Source organism: Bombina bombina, unplaced genomic scaffold, assembly GCF_027579735.1.
Source record: "Bombina bombina isolate aBomBom1 unplaced genomic scaffold, aBomBom1.pri scaffold_1474, whole genome shotgun sequence".
Lineage (NCBI taxonomy): Eukaryota > Metazoa > Chordata > Amphibia > Anura > Bombinatoridae > Bombina > Bombina bombina.
Genome location: NW_026511127.1, coordinates 52,345 through 59,567, shown reverse-complemented (window position 1 = coordinate 59,567; position 7,223 = coordinate 52,345). Strand labels below are relative to the sequence as shown.

At 43.9% G+C, this 7,223-nt stretch overlaps 5 non-coding genes and 1 pseudogene across 5 annotated transcripts; all 6 read left to right on the top strand.

Annotated features, from left to right (window-relative positions):
• Positions 1-491: 491 nt before the first annotated feature.
• On the top strand, positions 492-703 carry LOC128643618 (uncharacterized; annotated as a pseudogene).
• Positions 704-1,821: 1,118 nt separating this feature from the next.
• Positions 1,822-2,012, top strand: LOC128643617 (U2 spliceosomal RNA). The gene has a single exon (XR_008399848.1). It is a non-coding gene; the product is annotated as a U2 spliceosomal RNA (small nuclear RNA).
• Positions 2,013-3,146: 1,134 nt separating this feature from the next.
• Positions 3,147-3,337, top strand: LOC128643616 (U2 spliceosomal RNA). The gene has a single exon (XR_008399847.1). It is a non-coding gene; the product is annotated as a U2 spliceosomal RNA (small nuclear RNA).
• A 1,103-nt stretch (positions 3,338-4,440) lies between these two features.
• LOC128643623 (U2 spliceosomal RNA) lies at positions 4,441-4,631 on the top strand. The gene has a single exon (XR_008399852.1). It is a non-coding gene; the product is annotated as a U2 spliceosomal RNA (small nuclear RNA).
• Positions 4,632-5,726: 1,095 nt separating this feature from the next.
• Positions 5,727-5,917, top strand: LOC128643622 (U2 spliceosomal RNA). The gene has a single exon (XR_008399851.1). It is a non-coding gene; the product is annotated as a U2 spliceosomal RNA (small nuclear RNA).
• A 1,115-nt stretch (positions 5,918-7,032) lies between these two features.
• LOC128643621 (U2 spliceosomal RNA) lies at positions 7,033-7,223 on the top strand. Its single transcript, XR_008399850.1, has one exon. It is a non-coding gene; the product is annotated as a U2 spliceosomal RNA (small nuclear RNA).

Sequence of the window (7,223 nt, the reverse complement as noted above, 5' to 3'; positions counted from 1 at the left end):
ATGTGCAAAATGTCCTAGAGTTTCTTGCCTAGCTAATGAAACACCTCTTCATGTCTTTTGGAACTGTTCATTTGCTCAAGAGGTGTGGAAGCTGACAGGCCCTCTTTTTAAATGGTTGGGGGGTTTACGTTTCTTTAATATGGAGACAGTTTTATATGGTGATTTTGTATGTACGAATGTGTCAAAAATCTTATTTATTTGGATTTCTATTAATTGTTTTAAAGAGGCAATTTGGAAATGTCGAAATATTTTATTGTTTAAAAGAGACATTTTATTACCTAAGGACTGTATTCAGATGGCCTTAAGTTTCATTTACATTTATTATCTTAAAGACGTTAAATATATTGGGACTGTTGAAGCTAATAAACGGTGGCATGTTAAACTTTGGAATACAATACTTAAAATATCTTAATTTTTTAGCTTTACTATGATCTATGATGATGAGTTCTTATTAAGCTATATTTTGGATTGTTCCATATGTTTTGATTCTTATAGCTTGATTACTCTGAATGGATTTGGAAAAAAAAAAAAAAAAAAAAAAAAAAAAAAATCTGTTCTTATCAGTTTAATATCTGATACGCGCCCTATCTGGGTGCCATATATTAAATGGATTTTTGAAACAGGGAGATGGAAGAAGAGCTTGCTCTGTCCACTCCACGCATTGACCTGGTATTGCAGTACCTCCAGGACCGGTGCACCCCTCTCTTTTGCTGTGTGACAAAAACAGAATAATCCTCCTCATCCATACAACAACCAGAAGCCGAAATGAGCTGCAGCAGCTTGTTTCTGGAAGAAATCCTGAGCGACGAGCTGCTTTCCTGCCTGCTTGATTTCATTTTGGATTCTTGTTAACCCCTTGTGTGCTGCTTGGCCAAAAAAGCCTAGCAAACGTTATTTACCTGTCGAGGCGACGTGTTTGCTATCCTTTTGTGTTCATTCTTCATTTCATGAGCATTTCTTCCCAAATCTATGTATTGCTGTTTAAATTCATGCATTCATTAATTGATTTACTTATTTATTTACTTATTTATTTATTTATTTATTTCTGTGGTTCCTTATTTTGTATGTATTTAGATGTGTCCATTTCTTGATTTATGGATGTGTTTACTAATTATGTCTTTCTTTCTTTCTTTCTTTCTTTCTTTCTTTCTTTCTTTCTTTCTTTCTTTCTTTCATCTATCTATCTATCTATCTATCTATCTATCTATCTATCACTCCTTCTTGGCAGACAATAAAAGTCTTTGGAGCTGTCAATGTTGTCTTTGTGCTTCTTTCTCCCCCCTGGTGCCTGGACAGGGAAGTTTTTAAAAAAAGACTTGAGCCTGCTAGCTAGCTAGCTAGCTAGCGAGTGAGACAGGCAGGCAGCTAGTCCCCCACAAGATCCAGTAGCAGTAGCAGCTACTAGGTGCAATCAGCCTGATCTGCCAGCCCGCCCGGTGGCTTTCACGCCTTTCTGTGTGTCTGCGGAGTGTAGCTCCGACGATGGCGGGGGGAAGGAGGGGGGCCGTTTTCGGGGGAGGGTGGAGGAGGCGGAGCCATGCAAATTGGAGAGCAGCTCTCTGTCCAGTAGTCAGGAGGCAGCAGCAGCAGCAGGTTCCTGGTCGTCGCCGCTGCTGCTTTTTCTCCTAAAGCATATTATTTTGTGGTTATATCTAGTTGTGTTTTTTGCCTGGCCTAGCAGCCTGCCATGTGTTGTTATTTGCTGCTGCTTTAGAATTTGCAATGGTGTGATTTGTGGTTAGCATTGGAGTGAGTGCCCTGTCTCCCCGAGGCAGAGGGAGTGCTCTGAGCGTGCGGCGTCCCAGACAAGAGCGTTGCGTTATCGCTTCTCGGCCTTTTGGCTAAGATCAAGTGTAGTATCTGTTCTTATCAGTTTAATATCTGATACGCGCCCTATCTGGGTGCCATATATTAAATGGATTTTTGAAACAGGGAGATGGAAGAAGAGCTTGCTCTGTCCACTCCACGCATTGACCTGGTATTGCAGTACCTCCAGGACCGGTGCACCCCTCTCTTTTGCTGTGTGACAAAAACAGAATAATCCTCCTCATCCATACAACAACCAGAAGCCGAAATGAGCTGCAGCAGCTTGTTTCTGGAAGAAATCCTGAGCGACGAGCTGCTTTCCTGCCTGCTTGATTTCATTTTGGATTCTTGTTAACCCCTTGTGTGCTGCTTGGCCAAAAAAGCCTAGCAAACGTTATTTACCTGTCGAGGCGACGTGTTTGCTATCCTTTTGTGTTCATTCTTCATTTCATGAGCATTTCTTCCCAAATCTATGTATTGCTGTTTAAATTCATGCATTCATTAATTGATTTACTTATTTATTTACTTATTTATTTATTTATTTATTTCTGTGGTTCCTTATTTTGTATGTATTTAGATGTGTCCATTTCTTGATTTATGGATGTGTTTACTAATTATGTCTTTCTTTCTTTCTTTCTTTCTTTCTTTCTTTCTTTCTTTCTTTCTTTCTTTCTTTCTTTCTTTCTTTCATCTATCTATCTATCTATCTATCTATCTATCTATCTATCTATCACTCCTTCTTGGCAGACAATAAAAGTCTTTGGAGCTGTCAATGTTGTCTTTGTGCTTCTTTCTCCCCCCTGGTGCCTGGACAGGGAAGTTTTTAAAAAAAGACTTGAGCCTGCTAGCTAGCTAGCTAGCTAGCGAGTGAGACAGGCAGGCAGCTAGTCCCCCACAAGATCCAGTAGCAGTAGCAGCTACTAGGTGCAATCAGCCTGATCTGCCAGCCCGCCCGGTGGCTTTCACGCCTTTCTGTGTGTCTGCGGAGTGTAGCTCCGACGATGGCGGGGGGAAGGAGGGGGGCCGTTTTCGGGGGAGGGTGGAGGAGGCGGAGCCATGCAAATTGGAGAGCAGCTCTCTGTCCAGTAGTCAGGAGGCAGCAGCAGCAGCAGGTTCCTGGTCGTCGCCGCTGCTGCTTTTTCTCCTAAAGCATATTATTTTGTGGTTATATCTAGTTGTGTTTTTTGCCTGGCCTAGCAGCCTGCCATGTGTTGTTATTTGCTGCTGCTTTAGAATTTGCAATGGTGTGATTTGTGGTTAGCATTGGAGTGAGTGCCCTGTCTCCCCGAGGCAGAGGGAGTGCTCTGAGCGTGCGGCGTCCCAGACAAGAGCGTTGCGTTATCGCTTCTCGGCCTTTTGGCTAAGATCAAGTGTAGTATCTGTTCTTATCAGTTTAATATCTGATACGCGCCCTATCTGGGTGCCATATATTAAATGGATTTTTGAAACAGGGAGATGGAAGAAGAGCTTGCTCTGTCCACTCCACGCATTGACCTGGTATTGCAGTACCTCCAGGACCGGTGCACCCCTCTCTTTTGCTGTGTGACAAAAACAGAATAATCCTCCTCATCCATACAACAACCAGAAGCCGAAATGAGCTGCAGCAGCTTGTTTCTGGAAGAAATCCTGAGCGACGAGCTGCTTTCCTGCCTGCTTGATTTCATTTTGGATTCTTGTTAACCCCTTGTGTGCTGCTTGGCCAAAAAAGCCTAGCAAACGTTATTTACCTGTCGAGGCGACGTGTTTGCTATCCTTTTGTGTTCATTCTTCATTTCATGAGCATTTCTTCCCAAATCTATGTATTGCTGTTTAAATTCATGCATTCATTAATTGATTTACTTATTTATTTACTTATTTATTTATTTATTTATTTCTGTGGTTCCTTATTTTGTATGTATTTAGATGTGTCCATTTCTTGATTTATGGATGTGTTTACTAATTATGTCTTTCTTTCTTTCTTTCTTTCTTTCTTTCTTTCTTTCTTTCTATCTATCTATCTATCTATCTATCTATCTATCTATCTATCACTCCTTCTTGGCAGACAATAAAAGTCTTTGGAGCTGTCAATGTTGTCTTTGTGCTTCTTTCTCCCCCCTGGTGCCTGGACAGGGAAGTTTTTAAAAAAAGACTTGAGCCTGCTAGCTAGCTAGCTAGCTAGCGAGTGAGACAGGCAGGCAGCTAGTCCCCCACAAGATCCAGTAGCAGTAGCAGCTACTAGGTGCAATCAGCCTGATCTGCCAGCCCGCCCGGTGGCTTTCACGCCTTTCTGTGTGTCTGCGGAGTGTAGCTCCGACGATGGCGGGGGGAAGGAGGGGGGCCGTTTTCGGGGGAGGGTGGAGGAGGCGGAGCCATGCAAATTGGAGAGCAGCTCTCTGTCCAGTAGTCAGGAGGCAGCAGCAGCAGCAGGTTCCTGGTCGTCGCCGCTGCTGCTTTTTCTCCTAAAGCATATTATTTTGTGGTTATATCTAGTTGTGTTTTTTGCCTGGCCTAGCAGCCTGCCATGTGTTGTTATTTGCTGCTGCTTTAGAATTTGCAATGGTGTGATTTGTGGTTAGCATTGGAGTGAGTGCCCTGTCTCCCCGAGGCAGAGGGAGTGCTCTGAGCGTGCGGCGTCCCAGACAAGAGCGTTGCGTTATCGCTTCTCGGCCTTTTGGCTAAGATCAAGTGTAGTATCTGTTCTTATCAGTTTAATATCTGATACGCGCCCTATCTGGGTGCCATATATTAAATGGATTTTTGAAACAGGGAGATGGAAGAAGAGCTTGCTCTGTCCACTCCACGCATTGACCTGGTATTGCAGTACCTCCAGGACCGGTGCACCCCTCTCTTTTGCTGTGTGACAAAAACAGAATAATCCTCCTCATCCATACAACAACCAGAAGCCGAAATGAGCTGCAGCAGCTTGTTTCTGGAAGAAATCCTGAGCGACGAGCTGCTTTCCTGCCTGCTTGATTTCATTTTGGATTCTTGTTAACCCCTTGTGTGCTGCTTGGCCAAAAAAGCCTAGCAAACGTTATTTACCTGTCGAGGCGACGTGTTTGCTATCCTTTTGTGTTCATTCTTCATTTCATGAGCATTTCTTCCCAAATCTATGTATTGCTGTTTAAATTCATGCATTCATTAATTGATTTACTTATTTATTTACTTATTTATTTATTTATTTATTTCTGTGGTTCCTTATTTTGTATGTATTTAGATGTGTCCATTTCTTGATTTATGGATGTGTTTACTAATTATGTCTTTCTTTCTTTCTTTCTTTCTTTCTTTCTTTCTTTCTTTCTTTCTATCTATCTATCTATCTATCTATCTATCTATCTATCACTCCTTCTTGGCAGACAATAAAAGTCTTTGGAGCTGTCAATGTTGTCTTTGTGCTTCTTTCTCCCCCCTGGTGCCTGGACAGGGAAGTTTTTAAAAAAAGACTTGAGCCTGCTAGCTAGCGAGTGAGACAGGCAGGCAGCTAGCCCCCCCACAAGATCCAGTAGCAGTAGCAGCTACTAGGTGCAATCAGCCTGATCTGCCAGCCCGCCCGGTGGCTTTCACGCCTTTCTGTGTGTCTGCGGAGTGTAGCTCCGACGATGGCGGGGGGAAGGAGGGGGGCCGTTTTCGGGGGAGGGTGGAGGAGGCGGAGCCATGCAAATTGGAGAGCAGCTCTCTGTCCAGTAGTCAGGAGGCAGCAGCAGCAGCAGCAGGTTCCTGGTCGTCGCCGCTGCTGCTTTTTCTCCTAAAGCATATTATTTTGTGGTTATATCTAGTTGTGTTTTTTGCCTGGCCTAGCAGCCTGCCATGTGTTGTTATTTGCTGCTGCTTTAGAATTTGCAATGGTGTGATTTGTGGTTAGCATTGGAGTGAGTGCCCTGTCTCCCCGAGGCAGAGGGAGTGCTCTGAGCGTGCGGCGTCCCAGACAAGAGCGTTGCGTTATCGCTTCTCGGCCTTTTGGCTAAGATCAAGTGTAGTATCTGTTCTTATCAGTTTAATATCTGATACGCGCCCTATCTGGGTGCCATATATTAAATGGATTTTTGAAACAGGGAGATGGAAGAAGAGCTTGCTCTGTCCACTCCACGCATTGACCTGGTATTGCAGTACCTCCAGGACCGGTGCACCCCTCTCTTTTGCTGTGTGACAAAAACAGAATAATCCTCCTCATCCATACAACAACCAGAAGCCGAAATGAGCTGCAGCAGCTTGTTTCTGGAAGAAATCCTGAGCGACGAGCTGCTTTCCTGCCTGCTTGATTTCATTTTGGATTCTTGTTAACCCCTTGTGTGCTGCTTGGCCAAAAAAGCCTAGCAAACGTTATTTACCTGTCGAGGCGACGTGTTTGCTATCCTTTTGTGTTCATTCTTCATTTCATGAGCATTTCTTCCCAAATCTATGTATTGCTGTTTAAATTCATGCATTCATTAATTGATTTACTTATTTATTTACTTATTTATTTATTTATTTATTTCTGTGGTTCCTTATTTTGTATGTATTTAGATGTGTCCATTTCTTGATTTATGGATGTGTTTACTAATTATGTCTTTCTTTCTTTCTTTCTTTCTTTCTTTCTTTCTTTCTTTCTTTCTATCTATCTATCTATCTATCTATCTATCTATCTATCTATCTATCTATCACTCCTTCTTGGCAGACAATAAAAGTCTTTGGAGCTGTCAATGTTGTCTTTGTGCTTCTTTCTCCCCCCTGGTGCCTGGACAGGGAAGTTTTTAAAAAAAGACTTGAGCCTGCTAGCTAGCTAGCTAGCTAGCGAGTGAGACAGGCAGGCAGCTAGTCCCCCACAAGATCCAGTAGCAGTAGCAGCTACTAGGTGCAATCAGCCTGATCTGCCAGCCCGCCCGGTGGCTTTCACGCCTTTCTGTGTGTCTGCGGAGTGTAGCTCCGACGATGGCGGGGGGAAGGAGGGGGGCCGTTTTCGGGGGAGGGTGGAGGAGGCGGAGCCATGCAAATTGGAGAGCAGCTCTCTGTCCAGTAGTCAGGAGGCAGCAGCAGCAGCAGGTTCCTGGTCGTCGCCGCTGCTGCTTTTTCTCCTAAAGCATATTATTTTGTGGTTATATCTAGTTGTGTTTTTTGCCTGGCCTAGCAGCCTGCCATGTGTTGTTATTTGCTGCTGCTTTAGAATTTGCAATGGTGTGATTTGTGGTTAGCATTGGAGTGAGTGCCCTGTCTCCCCGAGGCAGAGGGAGTGCTCTGAGCGTGCGGCGTCCCAGACAAGAGCGTTGCGTTATCGCTTCTCGGCCTTTTGGCTAAGATCAAGTGTAGTATCTGTTCTTATCAGTTTAATATCTGATACGCGCCCTATCTGGGTGCCATATATTAAATGGATTTTTGAAACAGGGAGATGGAAGAAGAGCTTGCTCTGTCCACTCCACGCATTGACCTGGTATTGCAGTACCTCCAGGACCGGTGCACCCCTC